Genomic DNA, 19,881 nt, shown 5'->3' on the forward strand with positions numbered 1-19,881 from the left:
CGAGGGGGTCACCCACAGGACAACATTTTTTTGACAATTGTCTTTGACAATTTTTTCTATACCAATTGTGTAAATAGCATGCTGTCAACAACAAAAGGCAATGTTGTAATAAAGTTCAGTAAATCAGTAACCGGTCACCGAGTATCAGAGGCCAATTCTATTAGCATAACAGTGTCGAATGTGACCATTGCACTATTCGTTGCAACAAACGGCACAAAACATGAGTCACTCCACTCTGTTGAGGAGGATTTAACAATCATCTGAGATGTATCTTTGTAAAGACTTATCACCCGTTTAATTTAAAACGTGTAGACATTTTCTAATAGAGGTAAAAAGCGTACTAAATTTCCAAATCTATTTGGGCATGCGTATCCGACGCGCTCTTCTTGCCCAGGATTATTTTTTTCCTTTTTTTATTGACAAGGTAAGGCAAATGCCAAGTTGTCTTTACTAAATTTTATCACTATCAATATCTGGTATTTGTGTTTGATAATGATTTTGAACATTTCGTGGATTTTTATGGTGCTATTAATGATAATATTATAGCGGTTCAATTCTTCTAGTTTTATATTTAAAAACTTATTTTTCAATTAAATACATAAAAATACATTATTCTTAATAAATAAATAAAATGTAGCTAATGTCTAACATATATTGTATTTGTCATTTTATGGTAATAAAAAACTGTGGTTTTTTAAATATATGTAAGTATACCCAGTTTCTATTCTGTTATTATCCTCTTTTTGCCTTATCTACGTTTATTTACCTATAGATACACAACTCATCCCTTTTTCTGATACTTGTGCTAATTATATACAATTCCAACTGGTAAGTAATCAAATAATGATTATATGTATTGATTTTTAAGACAAAACAATGGCGGCGACATAATTATATACACGTTACTAAACGAGGAATTCATATGACGCGCGTCGTGAGACCGCGACATTCCTGTCATACCATGCCACTTGTTTGGTGGACCAAGGTTCGCCGTCATATTGTTATTCCAGCACATGTGGCAGCCTTCATGCGTATTTACCCTAATGTCACTTACCTTCAACCACGAATATATGTATGTCTTTAAACCCTTGGTAATTAATCAATATGAGGCCATATCTCTTATAATTTTTACACCGTCTTGCACAGTTTTGATAGTCGATATGACAAAGGGACGTCTAAAAATTACGAGAGTTTTTAGAGAAAGATATAAAGGAATCCTTATAGTGTAACTTTAACGTTCCGTCTGTCACAACGCTATGTTATAGCAATTGATTTCATAATTTTATTCAAAATTCACTGTATGCACAGGTTGGGTTTCTATTCATTAAAATAAAAAAGACATCTCTCTAGTAAGTTTGTCTGGTTTTGTAACACTAAGTACTTAAAACAATAAAGTAAGTACGAGTGTTATACTAAAATGTCAAAGTTAAGATAAGTAGGTACATTATGTAAAATACAAGTAATACTCTTAATCCTGAGTACTCCATTTTTGATTAAAGCCGTGAGCATATCTTTTTGCAAATAGCTTTAGTACAAAAAAATTAAATCTCTGACAGTGTAAAATAATGAAAGTATTTGCAATCTATCGGTGTCACCGCAGTATACAGAGGCGAGGGAGTTAATTTCTATCTCACATTTTTTGCTGTACTTACCACGACAAGATGATTGCTGGGAAAAGTATTTGTCCCAAATAGTTTTTATTATTTTCTTGCGATATTAGGTTTCAATGAATTCTGACACATAACGACGCTTGTTTTGCATGTCTCCATTTCAATGATAGGTATTATTTTATTCTTTTTAAATTATTAGGTTATTATTTTATTGTACATTCGAAATTCAAACCGACTTTGATTCTATGATTTTTTAACTAAATCAAATCTGCACAAATGTTTAATTATGCTCAACTTTAAAACGTAAGTAGGTACATAAAACAACATTATTGGTGAATTAATTGATACTTATATCATTACGATAAATCATGTCACGATACAAAAAAATGGTGAAATTCAATTCAGATGCACATACTATTCCGGCAGGACGTTTTTCATGTCATGAAACATAAGTAGGTAGGTACGTACTAGACACACAATAGCGTAAAGAAAACAATGTCTAAATACATTATTCATCAATAACCATATTAATCGCCACTGTTTCACAAATATTAAACGTATATATGTACCGTCATCACTCATAATTGAAGACTTGATAAAATACGTTTATTGCTCTAACAGACACATATTGCAATATTATTCTATAAAATTTCCTATTTAATTTTGTATGTCATAATTTCATTTTCACTTCAATTAAATTTTCATTTTATGATATTTTTATATTCTGTAAACTTTGGTAATGAAGTAAAATGAATTTTGAAAACTAAAATGAGTTCCCAAAGGTACACTTATTCGTTGAGATATCGATTACCTACAGTTAATTGATTTAATTCGATCTTACTTACATATATATATCTGTCACGCCCGTTTCTTACTGTGGTAGGCAGAAACAATGGGGTGCCAAATGCTTCGATTCAAATAAACCTCTTTCCTCATCATCATCATATTAGCCGTCCAATGCTAAACAGATGCCTCCCACTTGGAGGGTTCTGCCAGTAGTTGCCACACTTGACAAGCGGGTTGGTATCTGCAGTTTTTTTTTATGGGTGAAAATGGTATGGTATGGTACCGCCTGCGCTAACGGGATACGCTGGCGGAGCACCAGTGAAGGGTGATAGATGAGAATGAAAACAGGCCAGTTAGCCCATCATGATAAATTCATCAGAAATTAACCATGATAGTTTCCAGGGGAAACTACGAGGAGGTCAACCTGGTTAGGTATATTGCTAGCAATGGGATTCTCAGTCTCCATTACTAACAAACCCTTTTCCTTCATCATTAAATTTCCTCTGCCTCTTACGACATCTACGGTAAAGGAAGACCTTTTCCACTTCATCTATACTCATCAATCTTTTCATTTCAGCACGTCGTCCTTTATTTAGTCAACATACGTCCATGTAAAGACGCCCCTACCATCACCTCCATTGATTCGTGCCTGATAAATGTCATTCGTAAATAAGAAATTCATCTTATTTATTCACAAAATATCACATAAAATGTGCAAAATTGATAATAAAATTTATCTTGTAATGTAGGTAATTATGTCGAAATTAATGTAATGTTTGTTTTGTTAGGGTTATTGTACATAGTTGTTAACTACATAAAAATTGCATATAGCATTTTGCTTTTACGATATATTTAAATTTAACAAGAAGAACTTTGGGGTTTATCGAGGAAAGTTTTTTTTCCATAGCAATAGGGTGATATTACTATGCAAATTTTTCTAAATTATAAAGGACACATTTGTGTTTACGAGTCATATATGCATATTAATTACATGTCAGATATATTATGCTCTATTGTATTCTAATTTATTTAGCCTGGTTAAGCACATGAAGGCTGATCCAGTCACGATTGCTTCTTGATGACGAATCTAATGAAAATGTGGTTTTAAGTGTACTTATTTATTGACACGCTAACAAAAAAATAAACTATCGAGTATGTGTCAAAGGAATGTCATGTAGTCCCGGCATAAAATAGGTCACCCCTTCCCTTCCCATTGATGTCGTAAGAGATGACTAAGAGAGGGCAAATGATGGGCAGCAGCGTCCCTATTAAAACATTTACGAAGCCTAACTGCGGTTGCCAATCTGCCTGCCAAATGTGGCAACTACTGGCAAATGCCTCCAAAGGGGAGGCTTATATTCATCAGGCTGATATGATAATTTAATAAAGCAATGGTAGTTACCATAGGTATCAACTCCATGAGGTTTAAATTAAAGATGAACGAAAATATAATACCTTGGACTCGGGTTACCTGCTCTTTGTTAACTGTAAAATGAATATAGGTAATAAATTTTGTAAACTTATCACGTTTTTTGATTAGATTTCCGCTTAAGAAAACTTTTTTTTCTATATACGGTAACATATGACTGTCTATTAAATAATGACCACAAGTAATGATTGCCAGCATTTAAAGATTTTTCTAGAGGGCAGTGCTGTAGTTATAGGGAATTTTTTAACCCGCTATAAATAAGCCGCCTATAAAAAAATTACTGCAAGTAAGGGTTGCCTACGCTAGTTAGGCTGCGGCTAGGTGAAAGCAGCAACAAGCAGCAACCTGATCTATTGTAATATATTTTAGGTTATTTTTCATTAAAAAGTTTTTTTACCTGAAGAAATCAGAGACAGGATATTAGGCTATATATATATATATATATATATATATATATATATATATATATATATATATATATATATATATATATATATATGTATTTATCCCAATGTTTAGAAAGTAACCACTGTCGCCAATAAACAAAATTAATTTTGTTCTAAGCGAGAATTTTATCAATTTACTTCACATTTACCTAATGATTTGTGTAATTATTTGAAATTAATAAAATTAAATTTATTTATAGGCGACAGTTGTAACTTTCTATCAAGTTGTCCGTCAACTTATTTGCCATTCCAATTTGTACAGAATAAAAATATATATTAATTAATAATGTTAATGAATACCATGTTGTTAATAACAATTCACTTCGGCTTCGGCACTTCTTTTTATTGGTGCAAATTAAATTTAATCATCAATCATATACCCTTAGAATAGGGAGCCTTATTATTTCTTTTTATAACATAGAATCAATAAGATATATGTTTATGAAATAGATACACAATTATTAAAGAAGATAATGTCTTTAAAATAATTAATCTTAATTTTTAAGTGAATACCATTGACGTTTACACATAGAGTAAGCTTTACGAGAGCTGTCTATACGCAATCACTGTAAACAAAAAGTCTTAAGTGGATGTAATTAATTTCGATAATGAAGATGTTGCATTGGCAGCCTCTTCTAGAGGCGTCCGTTTAGAAAATGGGTCTAGTCACGTTTTAGCTATTATTATTATTCAATGTCAGAGTGCAACGCAACGTTTGCTCCGTTTGCTTTATATTTTTAAACAGCTTCCTTCGGTTAACAATCGGATGTTGTTGTGTGACCGTGGCATTTGTACTTAAGGCATTTTCGGGTTCATCAAATTCTGAGAAATACGTGCCCTTTCCGATTTGATCCACATAAAATATGACAGGTTGCATTAATGTGTTCTAAATAATACGAGAAGAATTATTTATTCATTTATTTCAACCAACAAGATTATAAGTTCAGGCCCATAGATAAATATTAAGAATGTATAGTTGTATGCTTTTGCCAACTCTCAGTTTATGATAATAAAAAAGAATTATATAGATACTTTTATTAATTTTATATTATTATTTTAATATATAATTTAATAAAATAAATACCTTATAATCTAACAAACAAATTAGAATGTAAAAAGATATATAATATTTTTCACAATTTGTGTTGGCGACGTTTGATCCGCTGTATCAATCAATATATTATATTTATAATCTAGGATTATATTATGCTTATTAGAAGTGTTTTCTTCTTACTGGAAATTTTTAAGCGATTTCAAAAGAAGAATGTTCTTATTTCGTTTGTATTTGTTTTATATGCAATACTTTAATTGTTTCTTTACAGATTTTCATCCACATATACCAACAATATCGATTATAGATTACAATATAATAATATCTATGCATCTGCATTTGCAAGTAGCTGAACACTTCCTACACGACAAGATAATAAAGTTCTTTACTAACCTTTATAAATATGTATTAAACACGCCTCTATGACTATTTTGTAAGGTATATGTATAGGAAATTGAAAAGGCACTGCTATATACCGCTCTATGTACGTATATATGTATCAGGTAAATCATTTGCATTTCAGTTCACGGTAAGAGGTCTATTTGAATCTAATTATTTATGTAGCTAACGACAACAGTTTTTGTTTATGTACATTTAAATAAGTTTTTTTTTCGAGATTTTTTTTGCAACTTTGAATGCTAAGCTAGCTACGACAGCTATTACATCAGGTGGGCTCTCTGTCTAATCTATAATTATGATTTTTCACATGATAACCATATTTGAAATAAGTTACACATAATTACGCAAATAAATTGTTATTTAGTTAAAGAAAACAAAAATATGTTTACACAAATTATTTTGATTATGGAGGTATGGAATCTGTCGTGCTTAACCAATTTTTAATATTAACTAGATATAACCGTAACTTTGTCTGCTTGACGTGAATTTTGTAATGATGTATGAAAATAAATTTCCAAATATTACCTGTACACTCTCCAGTACTCATTTCCTCAATAGTTAAATAAAAATATATATTTTTTTATATACTACTTAGAATGGCAAACAAGCTGACGGCCCACCTGATGGAAAGTGGTAACCGTAGCCTATAGATATGAGCAGTACCATGGACATAATAGAGTATACTGTTTCGCCCATGATATCCCCATGCGTTGCCATTCCTGAGGACCCAGGTGTTATTCCTCTGTACCCTGTAAATTCACGCCATATCGCGCAACTGCTTTACGATTGAAACACGATATTTAGATATAATAGATTTAGTTTAATCATACGTTCATTATCAATCATTCATTAAGGTAACTGGAGCGTCTTGTTGACTCAATAGTTTAAACAAATTACAGATAATATAATTCTATAATAGATAGATAATATAATCTAACACTAACCTCTTGGCAAGAGGTAATAAATAAATAAACAAATTGACTGCGTATTAATAATATAAATAAGGATAAGAGAATATGAAATAATGCATACTAATATTCACAAAGAAACTCTGTTATGTAAAAGCTGTTGCTCGTCACACGTCACCAGGGATACGTCAGGGTGCTAGTTACACGCGGCGCGGCATAGCGACGACTTTGACATTTGAAAGAACATATCTTATGAATAAATTGTCAAAATAAATTGGATAGACAGGCTAAAAGCAGCATGTTTGCTGGTAACACTTGTTTAATATTTTGAAGATCAATATTGAATACGTAATATGGTTCAATCTTAGTCTATATAGATTCTCATCTTTATCATCGAGCCTCGAAAACGGGTCAACTTTTTGTCAGCTAATTGTTAAATTAGCTGACTTGTTTTGTTTATCAGTATTGTATATAAAAATAAAATAAAAAAAAAAAAACACACACACACACGCACATAAAAAAAAAACAAACATAAACACACATTTTAGGCATAAAATGTATCTTTACGTATTATTCAATAAATAAAATAAGTGTTTACGCATTAAAAAGATGCAGAAATTATAAGATAAAATAACTATAGAAGTTATAAAGGAATCACTCATATTATATTTATCATGCAAAATTATATGAAAAATTGACTCGTTTTCCTTTCTATAGAGACACTCTATCTATATAAGGTTTCAATGTAATAATTTATTTGTTAGTAAAGAATATTAAATATAAAGATACATAAAAAATGAAAAAAGTAGGTATATATATAAATATATACCTATAATAAAATAAATTCAACACGGTATTCGGGGACTTTGCTGTTCATGAGTCGGGTGGCTATTTAATATTTTACTTGTGTGACCTACTTCTTGTAATAATCGATTTACTTGTCTAATAGCTCTTACACGCTTAATTACATAAAAGACTATTAATATAATACAAGAACAAAACGACTTCATGAAAATTCTCCGGCGTATTACTCAGTTAGGACAGAGTTCTTTATAAGTTGCTACGTGACTTCATAATAGAGGAATTTTGCTGTAGGTACTAATCTTTTATCTAGAAGAATTCTAACAAAATGTAAAGACATAAGTTTACTGTGTTAACTGTAACACAATTTTAAAATCATCACATTACTTATCTATTTCAGTATAAAATTAGGCGACTTGGTGACAAATTTTATATATAATTACACATACTGTTAGGATTACATTACTTATTTCTTGTCTCTAGCAAATTTTTTACGAAATAATAATATATATAAGCTTTTCAACCCTTACTATTTTCAATCGACTTAAAAAGGAAGAGCTTTTTATGTTTGTTACCTTATAACTTCGTCAGATGTTAACCAATTAAAAAAAAAATCTGAAAGAATATATTTAAAGATTAATTTTATAGAAATTTTATCAAAAGACAGCCAGTATTTAAGTTTTTAAATCAAAATAACTAATTTTGTCACAATTAAAGCCGGTTTTTTTTTGTAGAACAAATTTTTATTATATTATAGACACGACAACTACAATCAGTCAGATATTATTAAATTATTTACTTAAGATTTTGGACTTGATCCGTATTATTCGAGGGCAATAAATCACGTGGTTCATATCACAGTGGCCTACTTATTCCGAGATTGTCATATCAGTTTTACCTACATCACTACCAGCTTCTTATGTGCTTATTTGCATATCTGATCGTCCTGGATTATGAAATAATAATATTATTTATACTGTGGACCGAAAAAGTAAAAAGACGCATTAGAATCTTTTAAATAATTCTGAAAATGTAATAATTTTTTTTCGCTTAAACTTAAATAAATAAAATTAAATATATAATACTAATATACAAAATATCCCTTTAAGAATAGAATGAAGAATGAAATATAATTTAAAAAATAGTATTCAAGTATTTATTTATTTCACTCTTTATAACACCAAAAAAAAACATAAAAATAAACAATGACATATAAACATTCCAACTGAAATACAGTAACATGAAGTACCGATTAAAATATACATATAATGGTAAAAAGGCGATCTTATCACTAGTGCAATCTCTTACAGACAAGTATTTACTGTAATATTATAATAGTTACAATTTGCAACATTAACTTACTCTAAGCGCCTATATTTTACAAAATATATTACGCCGAAGATTTAAACATAACTAAAAATACATTACTAAAATATTACACTCCTTTTTTTGACAATTGTGTAAAAATAATTTGGACTCTATCTATAATGTCTTTATAAATGAACTACGTGACTAATATATGTATATAATAAACTAAATATGACGGATATAAATTTATAAAAAATTAAAAATAAATCCATCAGTAATCTGGTACCTGTTTTATTAAATAACATAGATTGTGTAGTAATAGTGTTTTTTTATGCGACTTACAATAGTAAACATGCTGTCTCCCACCAAATGGAAAAAAGTGGTAACCGTCGCCTATAGACATGAGCATTACCATGGACATATTAGAGTGTAGTTTTGCTCATAATACCCCCCCCCCCCCATGCGTTGCCATTCCTGAGGACTGAGGTGTTATTCCTTTGCTCCCCGTAAATTCACTGCCATATACCACTCTTCAACCGAAACACAGCCATGCAAACAAAACTGCTTCACGGTAGTAATATTGTAGTAATAATGCAAGTAATTATATTTGCTCTGTGCATTGTTCCTACTCTGTTTGGTTTAGAACTATCTAAATGGCATTGTGCAATAAGCGCAGAGTGGTATTTATTTATTTTATTAACAGTCAAGTTTCGTTTTTTTGTCACAAGTAAAACAATATTAATTTATACCTGTTTCTTTGTCGCGCACATTCAAATTCACGAAACCAATTTTGTTGAAATATCAAAGTTATTTTTAACCTGCTACGATAACCGTAAAACTATAGAATAGTAAATATGAGTATTTTTTATTTTTTGAGTGGTATGTTATGTAGGTAGGTATTTTTAAATATAACGAGTAAACATGTGTTCATTATTAAAAATAATCCAAGCATGAAGAAACAATGTTCATTATGATTAATATAATATAGTATAAGTTATAGTGTTATCTCCAAATTAGGTCACAGTTCAGACTACGCAGTACGATATAGTAAGACGATATGGACCCACTCAGCCATAGTTCAGCAAGATATAACGAAATATTCTTGCCTCAAAGATTCACACCAAATTATATCCCCTGGGATACACTTTGATATCAAGGAAATCAAGTTATAGTATCTATCTAGTTAGTATGTCTTTAGTATATTTAATTGTATGTATTTATTTATGTAATATTAAAAGTATTGACAAAGCACTTCATTCTAACTTGTTGCTTTCGTAAAACTGGCTTAGTATTTTAATTTAATTTATATTTGTAAATCACCGTGTCTTGGTAATCTCATATGGACTCCCGCGATACAAGTTCGCATAGTGCGGGGTCCAATGTACTCGCTGTTGTAAATTTCTTGTATTTAATAAATAAATTAATTAAGGGTAAGTATATTTTCATGTGTAGGTTTAGGAGATTCTGTGTTTTAATACGTAATTATTAAGTAGATTTTATTGTTCAACTCCTATTATAAAGAATTGTATCAAAATAATTTTGATCTAGACTGTAATGGGCCTCTTCGCCGCGCCCTTTTACCTCAAACAAGCTAGTCGCAGTAACAAGGTACTGGCATGACAACGAATAGAACTTGTTATAGCAGAAAATATACAGAACTTTCCACGTATCTAACCACGACGAGACTAGTTTGGTCACTTTTCCTATAGCGCTGGAACAATTTAAGAATAACTCAAGTAAGATAGAATTCTATGATTTAATCGAATAACGCGATATCATTTTGTTGCTATGTACGCTTGTAATGTTTAAAGTGTTCACATAGTAACAAAATTAAAAATAAGCATTATCATCTGTGGACATCGCGCCGGAAGCCTTGACGGGCAGTGTGGCCTCATTTGAGCGATCCTGGGTCAATTACATCACCTCAGTAAATTTTAATACATTATTTTCATAAAAAAATATGATTTATTATTGTGTATATATATATATATATATATATATATATATATATATATATATATATATATATATATATATATATATATATATATATGTTGTGTGTGTGTGTGTGTGTGTGTGTGTGTATGTACCTGAAATCTGTATCCTAAATATATTACTAGTCTCCAAATTGTCCTACGGTTACTATTTTTGAAAATATTTTATAAGAATATTTATTTTCCTAAACTTTATATTTTATAAAAAATAAATTTTTCATATATAATCTGTAAATTGTACTGTTAAGATTTGTACAAATACCTCAGGCACAAGTCGATTAAAGCTTTAAGAGCATATTGTTTGTGTGGTCATTGATATTATCAGTACTTTAGTGATACTTAATAAAAGCTCGTCAATTGATCAAGTATTACTTTTAGCAATGAACTACACTAGGTACAACATATTACTATGCTTTTTAGATTACTTGAATATGATAAATCTTATTACGCAGTACCTCTCAAATTCCTAAATACCTACATACAATATAAGCTATCATTTTGATATTTAATTTGTTATTTATTTATTATTTAACGTACCATATCAATATAAGTAGACCTCCCGTATATATTTATACCTAATAGGTATTCATATTAATCTGTCTATATATTTTGTTTACTTTTTACAACTTCAAAAATAAGTGTAGTGTAATCGGCGTATAAAATCACGTACCAAGGTTTTTTACGTGCTCACCAGAACTTGCAGAACAGGTTCTAGTTAAACAAATACTTGATAATCGCTGGAGGATGTAAACATAGCTAAATATTATTGTATTAATAAAAAAACCTATCTATTCACTGTCGAAAATGGTCAAAAATTAACTATCCACCTGATGAAAAGTGGTCATCTTAATTCATCAAATCATCATCATTTGACATAAAAACAAACATACATAGAACTATGGCAACACAGAAAGTACATCCTAAAATAATTATGAATGTGATCAGAAAAACTGACTTCAATTGTGGCAAAACAAATTATTTTTATTTTAAAACTAAACTATTACTTAAGCGAATAACTCACCAATTTGTAAGCATATCCTTTCAGATAAAAAAATAATTTACCTAATCGATTTACAACTGACACAGTTATGAGGTAACAAACCTTCATTGAGGGAGCGGGGAGGGATTATTAGTAATGTGGACTACCATTCCCAAGTAATGTGGACTACCATTCCCATTGCTGGCAATATACCCTGTTGGGTCGACCTTCATGTGGTATCCTCTGGAAACCGTCGTCCTAAGTTCCTGGTATATTCATTACAATGCCCTACCTGACCTGTTTCTCCATCCTCACCTATCATCATTCACTGGTGCTCCGCCAGCGTACACCATTAGGGCAGGCGGGGTTACCATTTCATTATCATCCATTAAAAACAAACAAACCTTTATCTTTTTGCAGTTGATTGACAAATTGCTCATGTCATCCTTCTATTCTAAGATCTGACTAATAATACCTCTTAGAACTTCCACTGTTATTGTGAAAGATGATTAGATAATAGATGAGTATAAGTAGGCACAATAAAAAACAGTCTTATAAAGAACATTTTCCTTTATGAAATTATATAAATTTATAAAAAATTAAAAATAAATCCATCAGTAATCTGGTACCTGTTTTATTAAATAACATAGATTGTGTAGTAATAGTGTTTTTTTATGCGACTTACAATAGTAAACATGCTGTCTCCCACCAAATGGAAAAAAGTGGTGACCGTCGCCTATAGACATGAGCATTACCATGGACATATTAGAGTGTAGTTTTGCTCATAATACCCCCCCCCCCCCCATGCGTTGCCATTCCTGAGGACTGAGGTGTTATTCCTTTGCTCCCCGTAAATTCACTGCCATATACCACTCTTCAACCGAAACACAGCCATGCAAACAAAACTGCTTCACGGTAGTAATATTGTAGTAATAATGCAAGTAATTATATTTGCTCTGTGCATTGTTCTGTGCTTGCAAGAACATTTTCCTTTATGAAATTAGTTTAAAAAACATATACAAGTATATATATATATATATATATATATATATATATATATATATATATATATATATATATATATATATATATATATATATATATATATATATATTATACAATTTAGAATGGCAAACAAGCTGACGTCCCTGAGGACTCACGCGTTATTCCTCTGTACCCTGTAAATTCACACCATATCCCACCTTTCAAACCAGGGGGGAAGGGATTGTTAGTAATGGGGAGATTGGTCCCCATTGCTATGGATGTACTCTATCAGGTCGACCTCCACGCGGTTCTTTTGAAAACCATCGTGACTAATTTATCGTTGAATTTGGCACAATGGGCTAACTAACCTGCCTTTTCATCCTCACCAATCATCTCTTACTGGTAGTCCGCCAGTGTATACTGATAGCGCAGACGGTTTTACCATTCCATTATCATCTATTAAAAAAAAACCCTTCAAACCAAAACACAGCCATTCAAACACAACTGCTTCACGGTTGAAACACGAATGGGACAGAGGTGTCCAAGCAAACGATTTTTGTACAGTCTCCCTCTGGATATATAATATAATATAACATAGATATATAACATGTTTACGTCCACAGTATGTATAGATATGTGTTGATGTTGTGGATCAGTCCAGAGCCCGCCGTATCAAAAGGGTTATCGGCCTTGATAACAGCGCCCCGGTTGTGTTCCACCAATCAGTGGCGGTCACACAAAGTTTATAATAATATCTGTCGTCAGTTGTAAATTATACTACTATTATTTAAATTATTGTTTAAATTAAGAATAGGGAGTAAGATATGGAATAAAAAACACGGGCAAGAATTTGTTTAAAGAAATTGCATTTTTTTTTAATCAGTCGGCGATATACACATATACAGCCTCTTTATAAACAAAGGCGAGCTGAGAAAACGAAATACCCATGGACTGTGATAAATTTGTAACAGAAAACTATTTAATTACCCGTATGTTCGTATATTTTGGAAAATTCATTGATACTCTTCATTCTTCATCATCACCATCATCATAATCAGATCAGCCGTTAACTGTCTACTATTGAACAAAGGCCTCCTCCACAGACTGCCATAAGGGACGATTCCGAGCCACCTGCATCTACTGATTGAAAGTGCAATGCGCTCTTCATTCTTATCACAAGACAATTGAAAGATTTCAATTAAACTTTATAATTGAGTAGGTCTATTTCAAAACTGGTGCAGTATTATCTAAATGGGTCCAGCGAATCATGAGACTTATAAAAATCGCGTAGAAAGTAAATCTTTTTTAATTGGATGATCACATCAAAAAAATTTCATCTATAAATATGAAAGTTGCACTTATGTACCTTACTAGGAAAGGAATAAGTGCGAAAAAAGAATTTCATAAACAAATGTATTTGAGTAGGATATAAATGAAATGCAATTAGATTTATTCGTAAAAATATAACTGTAATTTTTTAAATAATATTAATAATATGGTTTTAAAAGGATACAGCAGTTGTGATATATACATATATAGATTGGTACGAGTAAATCCACTGAAAATAGTTAGTCAGAAATTTTTCACATTCTATGTTTACAATAGTGTATTATTTGGTTTGTAAAATAAACTGCAATCTTAATGATATGTGCTACACGAAAAACCTTTTATTTATGTATCGAAAGTGTTAGGGTCGTATAATTAATGAATTCGTAAAAGCTCCGTGGGATTCACCATAACATGACAGGTTACGACATACCTTTTAAAATGATAAACTTATTTTTACAATTAGTTTTAATACAATTCAAGATACGTTTTTAGATATACTCGTATTATTTAAAATATTTAACCTTCTTCTACTTAGGAATGTTAATTAATATTTTAACGTGAAAGTTTGTGAAGATGTTTCTTAATCGATTACTCTTAACTGCTGCAGACACAGATGAGCTACATTTTAGATTAACATATAGAAATTATATACAGAGTTACAGCTGGTGACTGAAAATATTTTAAAAAAATTATGTTTAAGAAGATATAACTCAAACTAAATTAAAAAAAAAGATATATAACTTGCCACAAAGACAGCAGCTTTAGTTGTTACAAAGTAAATACGAGTATGTGATATGTATGTGATATAAAAGTAAATTAAATCATTTGCAAAATAATTAAAAGAATATATTGCGTGAATACAGTTGAAGCGAACCTTTTTCTTTTTGAAGCCACTTTTAATTAAAATGTGTTTTAATATTTCTTATATTATAATTTTGATCTATATAAAGGTTAGAAAGATAAATTGTAGACACACACTTAGAAAGCCGACAGTGTGTTCGCGATAATTTATGATAATACACAAGAGAAACTAAAGCTACTCTATCCCCGGTTCATCACGGTCACGATCTTTGTGTAACCATTCGTTTTAGTGAAATTTTGTACAACGATCCTGATGTCTGCGCCGTAACAATGCATTTTAACGATACTTTATCGTTATATAATCGTGATTAATGTTTTACGTAACTTCTCGTGATTAAATAGAACTCTTCATCAAGCAAAATTAATTTATAAGCGACTTCAAAAAAGAAAACGTTTCATATTCAATTGTAACGTTTTATATGTGTACATGTATTGACAACCGATTATAAATAATAATAGAATATCTTCTCCGCCAACTTGTTGCTATTGCGTGTCAAAATTTTTGTTTCTTTGTTGACAACTGCTTGTGGATGTAGCAGGTGTGGTAGTCGGCGAGAATTTTGCTATAAGTTATGTGATATTTAGCGGTCTGAAATATTATTATATATTTTTTCTCTATGGAACAAATTTCAAAATTGAATTAACTCGATAGTATATATCTATACTGAAAAAAATTACTGACGAAAGATTAACTAACTACGTATTAAAACTTAAGCTACTAGACTATTAAACTCTTTAGGTTATGGTATCTAAATAAATTCAGTTAATTTTGCATCCTATACCTAACTTGAATCAACTATTGTAACTAAACTTTAAATACATACCATCAGGTAGGCCGTATGCTTATTTGCCACCTCAATGGTATAAAAAAATGCATACTAGCAGAAGCAGAATCGTTTTAATAATACTGTTTTCTGTGTTACACTTCGACAAAATAAATTCCTCTTAATTTAGCTTTTATAGATTCAAAGGCTGTGAATGACACGACTTGGAATGTATTTGGTAGAGCCATATAGTAGGCTCTTTTAATTGGCATGCCAATAAGCAAGTTCGTTAACTTCATGTGAAAAAAGATCAATCCAATCGATGGGCTCGTTCATGTAAAATCGTGTCTTCGTAAATAGAAAATTAAATTACTGCATCAGTACAAAGAAACATCAGGAGTCACGAACTAAAATTACCCCATAATATACATGTAAAATAAACAATTTCCACTTCCTTTAATTTGAAATGGCGTGGGATTATGACTTACTGATGGTAATATTATTACTATTAAGATATTTGCCAAAATTACACATGAGCATAATAATTTATGTAATAGCAACAAAAAACTCGATTAGCATGTGTGTAAATGGGACGAAGATCGCATTAACGATTAGGTTTGGAGCGACCGCAACAATTGTTTTCGTGTCGGCCCAAGTACCGCCGATCGACTAGTCGTCAGTATGGTCAACAAGCAAAAAATTCGACAAGCGAGAATTGATCTCAGTTGTTGAAGGTTTTGTACAAATACAAGCTACTTAATCTCAAGTGTTAGACATTCTCAGACAACATTGATCGATTATATATATATATATATATATATATATATAATCGATGTAAATAACTTTTGCAATTGTGTTAATTTGCTAGGGCAACTGTACCCACAGATAGAGAGATAAATACGTAATTTATGCATACTTATTACTTCCTGATAGCTACATTGTAACTAATATATTACTGTAATAAATGTAAAATTAATTTTCCATTTTTAGGTTTTAAGACCTCTTTCTTCTATGAAAAGAGTCTCTAATATGAGTTGGTTAGATTTGGATTATGTTTCAAAACTGAGCAACGAACTTTTGTATAATTTTAAAAAACTTGTTTAATACAGATAAACATACAATTAACCGAAACCAGAAAGAGATTTAGTTGTCTGCGAACCCCTAAAAAGATGTGTCCCGTATCACGTAATGCTTGCCAAACGGTGTTTGCGCAACGAGTGTATGCCGAAGAATCTATAATGACTATTATAATGTAGCGCGTAGGTAATGATTATTAACTATCAATAAAGTAATTTTACATGATAGGACCCGGTACGAGTATAGTGTATGGTAGAATTTTTTAAATGTTTTTTATGCAACTTGAAATGACAAATAAACTGATGATCCTTCCCATGTAACTGAGATCGATTCTATGGCACCATTCTTTAAACCTACTTGTATCTCTAAAATTAAAATTACTATTTGTCACATCGAAATCTATTCTAAGGATCAATGTTATAAATGTCTAATATTTTTTACCTAAATCTATGGTAATACAAATTTTAGAGACACTCATGCCATCTATTAAAGTTTATAATTATGATAAGATCTATATACATTTTAACTTTAGAGATAAGTTTAGAGAATAATCAGCCAACAGAATCGGTTTCACTGGGATGTTCCGGAATAAATTCATTACGAAATAAGTGCATAATATTGCTGAATGTAGTCTGACTTTAATACTACTTTTTGATAACTTTTTTTTTAACTTTTTATTGCCATATTTGTTTTAATTTTCTATTTTATTAAAATAGCCAACGAATGCCTCTGACCTCATATAGAATTAGAGCTTATAGTTTCATCCCAATCATCTGGACGAGTGGCGGTCTTCCACCGGCGTTTTTCAAGGCACTTTCTTCCACGCACAACCATTCTTTGGAATCAACTTCCAGCAGCAGTATTTCCGAACCGATACGACAACATAACCTTCAAGAAAAGAGTATATTCCTTTTTAAAAGGCCGGCAGCACACCTGCAATGCCGCTGGTGTTGTGGGTGATCATGGGCGGCGGTAGTCACTTACCATCAGGTGAGCCGCAAGCTCGTTTGCCCCCTGTGTTGTAAAAAAAAAAAGCCGTTACTTTTTAAGTTTAACTTTAGTGTTACACAACATGTCAATAATTTTGTTTTTTAAATTCTTTAGTTGTACAGTGTCTATGGAACAGTTAAAAATTATACGGCGACAAAGCACATTACAACATTTAAACATATCACTGCGCGTAAATCTACCTACTACTGTTACTTGGAGGATACGTGGTAAAAATACAGAATTAACACATAAAACTAGTGCAAAGCCTTGGTTGGTTTCGTAAACTTTATTGGCATATCTACTTAAACTCTACCAGAGACTATACTTATTTCGTTCTACCAATAAACATTCACACTCGAGAATATTTATTAAAAACGCACAACGTTATTGCTACCTTCATATTGCTATACCAAGGGAATTTGATATCAAACAAGAAAGAAGTTTTCATTTATTTATTTATGCTTTTGTACATTCACTTATAATATAGATATTAGGTTATAACAAAGATATACGCTGACTAATTTATTCCTTAACACTTGAACCATAGTGAGCGTTTTAAATTCATTTTTTAATATCTCCGGAAGTTGTTATAGAGAGCAAAATTTTTGTGACTTTTCATTTACCACTTATAAAAAAACACCGGTCACAATGACCGGTCCGCAGTTCGAGTGTTAGAGGGATTTCATCATTGTAAATTATTAAATACTTAGATGATTAAGAAAATTGTACTATTTTGAAATTTTTTAAAGAACATAGCATAACAAACAAGGGAAGTGGTGTCGCTAATATACATAGATATCGCAGAATACACTGTGACTATATACTACTTGGTATTTACATGAAGGCGACTTTTGTTCAAAGTTTGTCTCTGGTCATGTCCGATGACCCACGAGAAATTCTTTAGTATCTGAGGTTAAAATGTCATTGGTATATGGTATCCACAGAATCCATTATTTTAAATTTTAAAGGTTTTACGAGTACTTATATACTGTCCTATATTTTCTGCGGAAATTGGTACGTACCAAAAACTATTGACGATGAAGGCAAAAGGCCTAACTGCGATTGTCAACCTGCCTGCCAAGCGTGGCAACTACTGCGCAAAACTCCCCTTATAGGAAAGACTTATGTCCAACAGTGGACAGTTAACGGCTGAAATAATAATAATAATATAATAAACTATTGTGATTGCTTCTACTTTTTCTCAATTTCTAATTTAATAGTAATTCTTTGTACGATTTTGTTGATTCTTTTTGCAATAGATAAGATTAACTTCCGTGTTAGTACCATACTAATTTAGACATAATTGATGTCGGTAAATATCTAAAGAGCACAATGTACTTATACTACCAATAATCTCACAACCTAAATTAATTGGCTCGTTAATTAGCGGCGGAACTTTGATTCGTTGCTATGCTACAGATATAATAGTGTTGTTTGATTCATTTCGTTATCTCACATAACTTTTTATTATTTGCCCTATAACGATAAAAGAAGCCACAGATAGATAATTAAGTGGACAGTTATAGTTTTAAAAATAATGTTGAAATATTTAACAATAAGAAAGTTATACCATTTATAAAAATAACTAAATTGATTGTGTTAATAAATTTCTTCTCAGTATTTATATGTACTAGCAAGAATTAAAAAAAAAATTAGGCTATACATAATTAATTATATTTAGGTAGGCATAATAGGGTTAGTTTGGTAATAAAATGGGCGACGAGTTGGCGAGAAGGGGATCAGAATCAAAAATGATAGGTCCTGAACCATATGTTGCACTTACATCAAGTGTTGTTAACTCTGCCTTTGAAGAGTATGTGAGAAAAAAACATCAAACGAAATGGAGGACTTTAAATTGTCTCAAGCATGCTAAAAAGTTCTTAAATGACAATGCTGAGGGATGGGATAAACTCATTTACAGCGGTGACAGACAACAGGCAAGACTCATTATGGGTGATCTAACTAGACATATACCAGTAAGGCATAGGCACTTTATAAGATGGGTCTATCTTCAGACACACTGTGCAGATTGTGCGGTGAAAAATTGGAATCCATGGAACACTTGATGTGCAACTACGATTTGTCAGCAACTATGCGCATGAGTCTACTGGAAACGGCTTATCCAAAGCCAGGGGACTACAAATATCTTAAAACGAAGGATATTG

At 31.1% G+C, this 19,881-nt stretch overlaps 1 protein-coding gene across 1 annotated transcript in view; it reads left to right on the plus strand.

Annotated features, from left to right (window-relative positions):
- Positions 1-19,881, plus strand: part of LOC113518285 (uncharacterized) — a 94,890-nt gene that overhangs the window by 9,252 nt on the left and 65,757 nt on the right. The window lies entirely within an intron of this gene.

Source organism: Galleria mellonella, unplaced genomic scaffold (assembly GCF_026898425.1).
Source record: "Galleria mellonella isolate WM207_F2 unplaced genomic scaffold, CSIRO_AGI_GalMel_v1 utg132, whole genome shotgun sequence".
In the NCBI taxonomy this organism is placed as follows: Eukaryota; Metazoa; Arthropoda; class Insecta; order Lepidoptera; family Pyralidae; genus Galleria; species Galleria mellonella.